Source organism: Peromyscus leucopus, chromosome 20 (genome assembly GCF_004664715.2).
Source record: "Peromyscus leucopus breed LL Stock chromosome 20, UCI_PerLeu_2.1, whole genome shotgun sequence".
Classification (NCBI taxonomy): Eukaryota; Metazoa; Chordata; class Mammalia; order Rodentia; family Cricetidae; genus Peromyscus; species Peromyscus leucopus.
This window is the reverse complement of record NC_051080.1, coordinates 43,701,188-43,712,860: the sequence shown is the minus strand read 5'-3', so window position 1 is coordinate 43,712,860 and position 11,673 is coordinate 43,701,188. Positions and strand designations below refer to the sequence as shown.

The 11,673-nt window shown below is 42.6% G+C and overlaps 1 protein-coding gene across 1 annotated transcript in view; it reads left to right on the top strand.

The window, feature by feature from the left end:
• Positions 1–866: 866 nt before the first annotated feature.
• The window catches only part of Rnf19a (ring finger protein 19A, RBR E3 ubiquitin protein ligase), a 45,413-nt gene continuing 34,606 nt past the window's right edge, over positions 867–11,673 (top strand). Inside the window, 1 exon segment of the mRNA XM_028884486.2 lies at positions 867–987. The gene's annotated coding sequence lies outside the window, so the exon portion shown is untranslated.

The following is an 11,673-nucleotide window of genomic DNA, read 5'->3' as shown; positions in this document are numbered from 1 at the left end:
GACAGCCAAGTGCCGGGTCAGGGTCCTCCAGCCCAGGACGCGCTGCACCCGGGGCGTGGCTCCTGCCGTCCCCACCGGTCACTCAGAGAGACGTGGTCGGGGTTAGCAGAACGGCGTCGCCCGCCCTCCTGTCCGGGGCGCCCGGGGCGAGCGGCAGCCGGCGGCAGGGCGGGCGGGCGGGCGGCGAGAGCGCACGGCGCGAGGCCAACGTGCGCGAGCCTGCGGGCGGCCGCACCCGGGCGGCGAGCGGGGCTGGCCCCGGAGGGGGAGGGGCGTGACGCCAAGACGCAGGGCGCGCGCTGGGCGGGGCCGGGCGGGGCGGGGCCGGAGTGGGCGGCGGGGGCGGGGCCAGGGGCGAGGGCGGGGGAGAATGGCAGTTGAGGCGCTGGTCCCCGGCTGCGGCGGTCCGGCTGGAGTCCCCGAGGGGAGTTCGGGAAAGCGGCCGCCCGCAACGCTGGCACCGGCAGCTCCTGCCCCAGCTGAGAAGGTTCCGCGGCGGGGCTGAGGGGCCGACCTCCGTCCTCCCTCCGGCCTCTGCCTCCGCGGGATGGGCCTGCTCGCCCGCCGCCCCTCGCCGCCGCCGCCCTGAGGAGCTGAGGTACGGCGGGCGCCGCAGCCGCGGGGGCCGGGCGCCTCCCTACGGTCGGGGATTCGAGGCGCCGCTCAGGCCGCGGACCGGGGCCGGGAGACGCGCGCGGCTGCCCCCGGGGCGCGGGCCGGGGTGCGGGTTCCGCGGCCCGGCGGTGCGGTGACTGGCCGCGCGCGGCGCTGCCCGGAGCGGGGCGAGAGCCGAGGGCGGCCGCCGCGGGGAGGCGGCGGGGGCGGAGCGCATTCCTGACGGGTGAAATCGGCCCTAACGGGACGCTTTCCGGGCCTCGCCGCGGACTCGCCGCGGACTTCGCCCCCGGAGGCCGCCCCTGGGCCCGGGAGGGCGGCGGGGAGATGAGCACACACTCGGCACCCGCGCGGCGAGCCGTGCGGCCTGGGGTGAGCGTGGGAGCGGGGTCTTCCGGGACTCCACCTCCGGCTCTTCCCCCTTCCCGGGAGCGAGGCCACTATGAATTTCCAGCTTTCCCTACGGTCTGGGATTCCACTCTGCCGTTGCTCTCCCTCTTTTTCCATTTCCATTAATGGGAAGAAGTAGTTCAGGGTTCATTAATCCCGAGACAAGGGCAGCGAATAAAAGAGGGAAGAGGATGGTGAAGGCTATATATGGGAGAAAGAAAGGTTTCATTTTTTGCTCATTGGCCCCTTGGAGGTAGAAATACATGGCTGGTGCTTTACTTTGTGTAAGATTTGCCGTTGGGGATGTCGGTAAGGTTAGAAAGGACGGCCTTTAAATGCCGCTGCAATTTTCAAACCTGGAGGTGGGCGAGAAAGGTTGGTTTGAAATGATAGCAAACGGCAAACATGAAAGCTGTCCTTTCCGTGGCTGGTGCTTTCAAAATATTTTGATCATTCTACGTTCGTGTGTGTGTGTGTGTGTGTGTACACCTGGCTGTCTTTTTTCGTTTGTTTGTTTGTTTCTTATTTTAACCTGGATTCATTGACCCGTTTTATTGTATGTAGTGTGACGATATACTTGTTCTTTTTTTTTCTTCCGGTTTTGCTGTTCACCGGTCTCAGTGCACATCCTACCGCTTCTGTTTGTAATTCAAGCCATTTCCATATTTGCCTGCTTAAGCTTCTTTAACATCGAGCAGCCTGTATTGAATTAAAATGTAAATATTTAGAAAATGGCGATGACCTTATTTTCAGATGTTCTTTTCTTGGTACATGCAATTTCTTGGGAAAGGATTTGGTATTAAGTCTTGGGACTTACTAAACCAAATTATGCAAAACAAAAACAAGCCCCCCTTTTTAATTTTTTAAATTACTGTATACAGTGTAAGTTTAAATTTCATATGACCATGGCACAAAATTTTAATTCCATTGCAAGGTGTCTTTCTGAGAAAGAAAAAAATGTTATCTCAGGGTTCTCATTTGAGCCCCAGTAAGATTAATTTTTTTTTTTTTTTTTAAATCTCGGGATTATTTTAGAAGTTGAAACACAGCCTATTCCTTACTAAAATAGCTTCCTGAATGTCTCGTCCTGGAGATGCCTCAGCTGAATATTAGAATTAATATAAAGAATTGTTCGTTGTACTGTTGTCTAGCTAATGCTAGAATTTAACTTTGAATATTTGTCACAGTTTGTTGAAATTTTGGTGCCTTTTTTAATCTGGCAAAATGAGAGTACCATGTTATTTTCTTAAGTGTTGTTAAAGATACTTAGCACCTGGTAGGAAGTAAATGGACTGACTTGCCATGTTTGAACACTGGTAGTCAAAATATTTTTGCAATTGTTTGTGTAATGTACTTGGGAGTCGTCACTCTTTGAGATAGGGTTTCACCGTGTAGCTTGGTTGGCCTGGATCTTGATCTTGGCTAACCATGAGTTCATACGACTGACAGGATTAAAGGCCTGTGCTCCTTGCCCGGCTAGAAGTCACCATTGTTCTTTAATGGGATATATATGTATGCACAATTTTAGAGGGGTGTGTGTGTGTGTGTGTGTGTGTGTGTGTGTGTGTGTGTCTCTAGTCCTGAGGATAGGGCTATGCAAGGCAAATATCTTAGTACTCCTTGTCTTTTTTTCTTCTTTCCTGTCTTTTGGAAGGATCTTGTATATTTGCATGGCAGGTCCTGGTTTTTCCTGAACACTTAGATATTAAACAGAAATCCTTTGGTTTCTAGTCAGCCCTTACCACCTAATACACATAGGTTCTCTGATCACCTGCCTTCCACCTCTTGGTGTTAGTATCTGTTTGTAATTTAGCTACTCCAGAGGTTGAGGTGGGAAAGTTGTTAAAAGCAATTAGCTGACTCCATGGTAAACAACAATAAACACTAGTAACAACAATCACCATCACCTGCAGGGTACTGAAGACTGAGAAATACAGTTTCCTGAAGCTTCTAAGAAGGCAAACTACTTGTGATAACTTGAATTGTCAAGTGCTTGGCCCAGAGTAAGGTGGTGATAAATTTGGGTACTTTTATATTAGAGTTATTCATTTGTATCTTCCCCACTCAGCAAATAGAGTTTTAGAGGATCGTCACTTGTCCTCCTGAGGGTACCTAGGTGACGGTTGTCAAATGCAGGCCTGTCTGACTGACCAGGCATATGCTCTTTTATTGATTTTATTGTTGAGGTTTAGATAAAAAACTTGAGCATCTTGGGCTAACAGCCAAAGTAAAGTTGAGTTTCTAAATGACTGTTTGATTGCATGTTACATTCCATTTGTCCAGCTACCTCTTCAGAACAAAGTTGTAGCCTGTTTGGAAAGACTCACACTCACATAGGGAATACATTGGCTGAATGAAAGCCTTTACCCTGACTCCTGTTCAGAAGTGTGAGATTACCAGTGGAGAATAACTGAATTTTCTAAACCTAGGCAGTTTTCCCCCTCTCCAACAAAGAATAATTTTTCTCTCGTCCTTTTTTAAAGTCACTATGCCAATTCTTTGTTAACTGATAGAAGATGCATAATGTTGAAGCAGCTTATGAACAAGCACACTTATGCAGCTGAAGAGTGAAGGAAAGTATTCATTGCCTAAAACATTTGTATTTCACATGGTGGTAGACACTGAAATAATTGTAGGTGTTTAAAATTTGGATACTTCATTGTTTCTCTATAGTTGTCATACATTAGTGATACTTGATATATGAAAATGGGGGGGAAAGCATTTTTTTAAATAAAAAAAAATAGTACTGGGATGGGCAGTGGTGGCGCACGCCTTTAATCTCAGCACTTGGGAGACAGAGGCAGGTGGATCTCTGAGTTTGAGGCCAGCCTGCTCTACAGAGCTAGTTCCAGGACGGCCAGATCAACACAGAGAACCCCCGTCTCAAAAAAAAAAAAAAACCAAAAAAGATATTATTATATTGTTTTCATTGTTGTTATCAGTAATATCTGAAGAATTATTGTATTTTTGTGTGTGTGTTTTGCCTGCATGTAAATCTAGTATAGGACATGTGTGCAGTTTCTGTGGCAGCCAGAAGAGGGCATCAGATTCCTTTGGGACTGGAGTTACATTGGTTAGCTACCATGAGGGTATTGGGAATGAAACCCAGGTCATCTGGAAGAGCAGCCAGTGTTCGTAAAGGAGTCATCTCTCCAGCCCCTGAATACTTTATGTCCATGTGTGTGTGCCTGAGTATATGTATGTGCACTTCATGAGTGCAGGGCTGAAGGAGTTAGAAGAGTTACTGGCGTGCGTGAACTGCCATGTTGGTAACTGAACCCAGGCTGTCTGCAGAAGTAGTAAATACTTTAACCACTGAGCTGTCTCTCCAGCTTAATAATTGTTTTATTGTTAACATTATTTTGGAAGCTATTCTGCTACCTTAAAATTCTTGTATAGTCTTCTTCTCTTGAGGTTATCTAGTGTTTTATTTTGTTTCCTGGATTTTTGAGACAAGGGCTTGTATAGCCCAGGCTGGTCTCAAAGGAATTTACTGTGCAGTTGGGGATGACCTTGAATTCTTAATCCTCCCACCTCCCAAGTGCTAGGGTTACGGGTTACATGCCCACTACCGTTCCCAGCTAGCATTTTAAAATTCATTTGCTAGAAAATTACTAATTGTTGATTTGGTTCTTTTTCTAATTTTTAAAATTTTTATTTTATGAGTATGTATGTTTTGGCTACATATATTTCTATATAGCACGTACATATAGCACGTATTTTTGAGGGGCTAGAAGAGGTTGCAGATGGTTGTGAACTGCCATGTGGGTCCTGGGAATCAAACCCAGATATCTGCTGGGCCATCACTCCAGTTCTTTTGATTTGTTTTAGAAGCCCTGTTTGGAAAGGTTTTGCTATGTGAAGGTCTCAGTAGGAGAGAACTAGTTAACTCTTTTAGCTTAAAAGATAAATTTGTGCCGGGCGGTGGTGGCACACGCCTTTAATCCCAGCACTCGGGAGGCAGAGCCAGGTGGATCATTGTGAGTTCGAGGCCAGCCTGGACTACCAAGTGAGTTCCAGGAAAGGCGCAAAGCTACACAGAGAAACCCTGTCTCGAAAAACCAAAAAAAAAAAAAAAAAAAAAAAGATAAGTTTGTACATTGAATTTTGAAGCACAGTTTTGGTCAGAAACTACCTTTGTTTATTTAAGCCCAAAAGAAACTTCAGAACTGTTCATCCAAAGCTGGAGTTGTCTCCTTAAAAGTATATACCCTAACATTTTTATTCTACTCCACTCTAGAGACCCCTAAGAGTGAAAAAAAGCCCTTGTACTGTGAATACCTAGCATGTTGCCACTTGAACTTCTCACTTTGTATCATAGGGAACAAACTAGTTAGAGAAGACCGAGAAGCTATTAGGATCCTGGTAACAGTAGCAGGAGGCAGAAGTAGGTAAATCTCTGAGTTCTAGACCAGCCTATGTAGGCCAGCCAGAGCTACATAGTGAGATCCTGTCTCTAAAACAAAAACAAAGTTTCTGGATGAGTATAATATAATACTAAAAACTACCTTGTCACCAGACAAGTCGTCATTAATCTGGAATTACAGATTTATATTTGATAATTTCTAAATCAAGCCTTGTCATTTGTATCTCAAAAGGTTACAATTATTATTTTTATTCATGATCACATAAAAATGTGTAGTAGGTGATGTAAGCTCTGTGGTGGCAGAATTGTTTTCTTTGATCATGCTGAAGGTCTTAGCACTTAGTACAGCATGTAGTGAAATGATTTTAGTATTGAATAAGTATTTGCTAAGTGAATAAATACAGTGTGAGATCACACTCTCGTGTATTCCCATCTCTCTGTTCTCTTCCCTCTCATTGTGCATGTCCCAGGCTGGCTTGAATTCCTGACCCGTCGTCGTCGTCGTCGTCGTCGTCGTCGTCGTCGTCGTCGTCGCCTTCCCTTAAGTGTTATCAGCTCTGGTTGTGTTGGGCTGGGGTGGAGCTCTGGGCCGTGTGCATGCCAGGCAAGCACTTTACCAGCTGAGCTGCGTTCCCAGCCCCAAACCGCTATTTCAGTAGAGACACTGTGTGAGCCACAACTGTAATTTAAGACGTGCCAGTGTCATTAAGAAAGTAGAAGATTTAAAGTCAAACTTATTTTTGTAATGAATTTTATTTAGCCCAATACACCCAAAATATCATTTCAACATAATAAATAGGTGACTTTTCATTCTTTCATCTGCACAGTAGAGTGTAGCTCTGAGTATTTTGTGTGGCATATTCCTTCCTGCAGAAATCTTCATCTTTTTTATTGCCATCTTGATAGTTTTTTTTTTTTAACCCTGTCTTTTGAAGCCAACTACAGAATTGGCACTCGCTATTGCAGGATTATTGTGTTGTGTTGAAAGGGGACCTGGATGTTGCTCAGCTTCCCTTTGTCCCTCATTCTCTCTCCCTGTCAGATGAGGGAGTGTGCTGTCCTTTATGGTACTGGGGTACGATAAGTTAACTAGGCATGTGCAGCACTGGCCACTCAGACAAGACTCTGCAGAAGAGGTCTTTCATTAGTAGTACCTTGTCTTCCCAAGGCTGGGTGTAGAACAGAAGAAACCCCAGTGAGATTACTGCAAATGGAGTGCCCTGTTGGCTCCTCTGAACCCTGCTCTCTCCACAGTGTAGAGTCCGTTACAGTGAGGTCCAGGCTGCCTCAAAATCCAGTGACAGCTGCCCTTACAAGGGAAAGACAGGAAATTATAGAAGACATGGAAGAAGAGAAGTTAGTGTGACTGGGGGGACCAAGATTGGAGTAATACAGCCCAAACCCAAGAATTGCTCATAGTCAGAAGCTGGAAGAGGCGTAGAATAGACTCTCCCCCAGAGCTGCAGAAGAATACAGCTCTGCTTATAATCTCAGAACAGAAGAAGTAAATCCCTGTTTAAGCACCACTAGTTTGTGGGTATTTGACAGCACCCACAGGAAACTAATATATAATCAAAAGTCTTTAATAAACCAAAGATTGGTGCTTATCTGGCCTTTCAGTCATGCATGATTATCAGGTACTAGACAGTTACATTCTAATCCTTTCTTAGAATTGTCAGGGGAAGTGTGTTAATACCCTTCAGCCTCAACAGGCTTAAGAAATAGATTATATCCTATAAGATGATCTGTTCTGTAACTTTTACTCCTTTTCCTCTTTTTTTTCCCAGCTTGTTCTTTTTTTTTTTTTTTGCTCTTCATTTTTAAGGTGTAGTTGATATTTTGGGGGAGGGGTAGATAAACTGCTGATAGGGATAAACTAACAAGTTCTGCTCCTTCAAGTCTGGTTCCTCTCGCACCTTTCTCTTTCCTGTGCTGACTCCTTCACATCTGTCCTGTACCCTAATGTTGAAGTGCCAGAGGACTGATTGCCCACCTGTCTATAGGTGTGCCCTTGGTGATTTCATCCATGCTCGTGATTTTACACATCACCCCTATTACAACTCCCAAATGACATTTCTAGGCCTGCCTCTACCCCACCTTCGGTTCTAGAAGGTATGTTTCCACCTAGATAGTTTTTGTGAAGTGGTCCAGGGTTTTAGAACCTGTTAATGTTCTCCTATCTTAGGAGACCTCTCTGTTTCTCAATGGCTGCTTTTCAAATTGTTCTTTAGTTAATGCCTCTCAGGAGTCAGTAGTTAAGTGTTTACTGTCTCCCTTTTAATACATTGTTTGTTGTGCTGGCCAGAATGTTTTTAATCTTTCTTTTTCCCAGTTGAACAAATACTACCTTCTTTTATAGCAGCTTACTGTTTTCTAATTGATCAGATAATGTATATTATTTATAATGAGTTTGACTGAAACTACAGAGCACCATTCTGCTCTACTTTCCAGTAAAGAACAGGGCTTAAATAGGTCAATGTGGCAGGTGGGTGTGAAGCTGTTCAAGACATACCTCTTTTGGAAGGCTTTGGCATGTGGGAATAGTTTATTCTGAACTTATAGTTTCTGTTTCTGAGAATCATAGAAAGTATCTTGGGTAGAAGGTGTGTATATGGTGTTGGAAAATGATACGTTTCAAGTCCGGAGTGGATTTTTGAAAAATGAATACTTATTGATGCTAATGATTTGTCCCATCCTTCCATATTTAGGAATAATGCTGTGAAAGTATTTGTTCAATTTTTAATATTAGATCGCTAGAGTTAGGTTTGTCTAGCTATGTAGATGCAAGAAGACTAAAAGCTCTGTATTTACTTTCAAGAAATGTATTTGATAATGTATTCCAGATTTCCAAGTGGCTGACTATACTAATGAGAAAGGCCATTTCAGGCTAGAGAGATGGCTCAGGTCAGAATAAGCGCTTGTTGTTCTTCCAAAGGACCTGAGTTTGCTGCCCAGCACTCATATCAAACAACTCACAACTGACTGTAACTCCAGCTTCAGGGCATTCAACATCTTTTTAGAGACTTTGAGGGCATGAACACACGTAGCATACACACATACACATACACTGGATGGAAATGGCAGCAGATAGAAGATGGTAAAAGGAAAGGTTGATAAAATTGAAGGTAGAATAAGAAAAGCTGCCAAGTTAATGAATTGGGGGGAAAGAGACACAAAATGAGCATATTGGCCACTGAACAAACTTAAGTTGTCAAACGTACAATTACAATTCCATAAGCAGAGGAGAGAGAGAGAAAATATTAGAGTTAAAGATGTGAAAAGAAGTAATTCCTTAAATGTTTGAATTAATTTAAAATCCAAGAAGTTCATTGAGTCTCAAACAAAATTAATACAAAGAAAACATCTTAACCACACTGCTTGTGATGGCTAATCACCATTTAGCGTCATCATTGATACATGTCTCTGGATATGTATAAGGGTGTTCTTAGAAAGGTCTAATTGGAGAAAGAAGACCTACCCTGAACATAGGCAGCATCATGAGGAAAAATCAAGTTGAGCGCTGGCATTTTTCTACCTAGATGCAATGTGACCTATATTCACATCTAAGTGTGTGTGCATGTGGAGGCCAGCTACCTTGCTTCTTGCTGTGATGAACTGTATTCTTGAACTATGAATCCAAAATAAACCTTAAGTTGCTGTTTTGGTTGGGTGTTTTATCACAGCAACCAGAAAAAAAACCATTATAATGCTTAATACCAAGCATATAAATTAAGACAAAAAGAAAAAGAATCACATTGCCTAAAGGGGACTTGAAGAAAACAGCTTGCTGCTGTGAGAGCTGCGCACCAAGATGTATTAAAGAAGGGTCGAAGGCTGCAGGAAGATGATACCAGATTTGGGGACAGACGTGAGCCTCATGAAGAAATGAAGAGCCCCAGAAATGGCAAACCCGTTGAAAAATAGTGTCTTAGTTATTCCTGTGAAGAGACCATGATAACAGCATGGTTTTATAAAGCATTTTCTTCTAAAGGAAAACGTTGAATTGAGGCTGGCATACAGTTCAGAGGTTTAGTCCATTATCGTCATGGCGGGAAGCAAGGCAGCACGCAGACAGCCACAGTGCTAGAGAAGGAGCTGAGAGTTCCACATCTTGATTTGAGGCAGCAGGAAGAGACAGAGCCATGGCTTGAACTTTGAGACCTCAAAGCTCTTCACCTAGTGACACACATCCTCCCACAAGGCCACACCTACTCCAACAAGACCACACCTACTCCAGCAAGGCCACACCTACTCCAGCAAGGCCACACCTACTCCAGCAAGGCCACACCTACTCCAACAAGGCCACATCTCCTAATAGTTCCACACCAATGAGCCGATGGGGGCATTTTCTTTCAAACCACCACAAATTGGCTCTGTCTTTGAAAGAATTATTTTTAACTACATTTTTGAAGGGCTGGGGCATGTGTGTCTGGGCATGAATGTGAAGGTCAGAGAACTTTTCAGCTTGCAGAATTGAACTCAGGTCATCAGACCTGGTGGCAAGCACTTGTTGAGCCATCTCATTGGCCCCTCTGAAAGGGGTTGTAAGCCTAAAAACTAGTACAATAATTTCTAAAGGAGTTTCATAAATGTGACAATTAAAATCTTAATTTCTATATTTTAAAACATCAAATTAAAAATCACATTTGGATAAGGTAAAGATTGAATGTTTTCAATTAAAAGGGAACAGTGTTTAAATGTAAAAATGAACAAAAAGTGAACCGATAAAGTAGGGATACATGTATTTTACATGTATTTATACATGTAAATACATGTAAAATACATATATACATATATATGTATATATGTATATATATACATATATATTTTACATGTATTTATACATGCATTTTAAAGTTGTTTATTAATGAAATAAATTGAAGTTAGTAGTTTTTACTACTCAAAAAACTGTTGCTATAATAAAAGATGTTGATGAGCATTGAGGGAAATAAACACCAGGAACACAGCATCTTAGTAGTCTACTTCAGGTGCTTATTTTAGAAGTCCACGTCATTTAAAAGATAGTAGGGGATTCATGCACCAAGATGTGACTTTATCCGTTTAATGAGTTGGATGGAGCGAAAGTCATTATTAAATAATTAGTGTTAAAATAATTGGGCAGCTATTTAGAAGTAAAAGTTTGATCTTTTGCTTATATTAAAATATTGAATGAATCAAAAATTTAGGGAAAAATAAACTTTAGAAGTAGCAGAAGACAATATAGAGTTTTATTTAATTTTAAATTATATTTTTCAGTGCTTGAGAGGCAGAAACAAGCAGTTCTGTGAGTTTGAAGCCAGCCTGGTTTACATAGCAAGTTCCAGGCTAGCCAGAGTTACACAGTGAGGTCCTCCCCTCACCCCAAAATTCATTAAATTACATTTGGCTATAAGTGGAGGGTCTCTCCTTCTGTTATGTAGGTTCCAGGGATTGGGCTGAGGTGGTCAGTCTTAGTGGCAAGTACCTGAAGCTATTACCAGTCCATTAATTTAAAGTATAGTCTTGAAATGTGTAAGCCATTTCTAAGTGGAAAAAACAAAGGTCATAAAGACAAAGATGTGAATTGTAAAAATTTTTCATTGGAAAATAGCTGTACAATCAAATACAAATTTTTAAAAAGATATCAACATGGCGCCATGTTTCTTATATAAAACTAAGTCTTTATATAAATAAGGGAAGGTCACCGTCAGGATTTTCTCTTGAAGTATTATTATTATTTTAGTCTGCAGACTTTGTGTGGGCATATATTTTGGGGTGCGGGGGAGATGAACTCACTAGCATACTGTGCTTTTTTAAAGTTTGATTTTGGGGAGAGAACTAACAGCTGTCTCCCTAGTCCTGGTCTGCAGACATTTCTCACCTAGCCTTCCTCGTTTCCAGGGTACCTCTAGTGAATTATAAGTCATTTACTTAAGGACATGATTAGGAGATGTTATCAATAGAATACTTTGAATCTGTAATCCTTGAAATTCTATAGTGTCAAGATACCTAACATATTTAACATATTTTATTATATCCCATAGCAACTTGTGGGGTAAAAAAGATTGTTTTCACAATTTAAAATTTTACCTATAGACCAGGCAGTGGTGGTACACGCCTTTAATCCCAGCACTCTGGAGGGAGAGGCAGACGGATATCTGGCCTACAGAGTGAGTTCCAGGACACCCAGAACTACACAGAGAAACCTCGTCTCAAAAACAAAACAAACAACAACAAAAACCCCACCAAACCAAACAAAAAAAAAAATTATGTGTAGGAAAACTATGGTTTAATAAGGACACGTCAGCAATAGCAAACCTGAA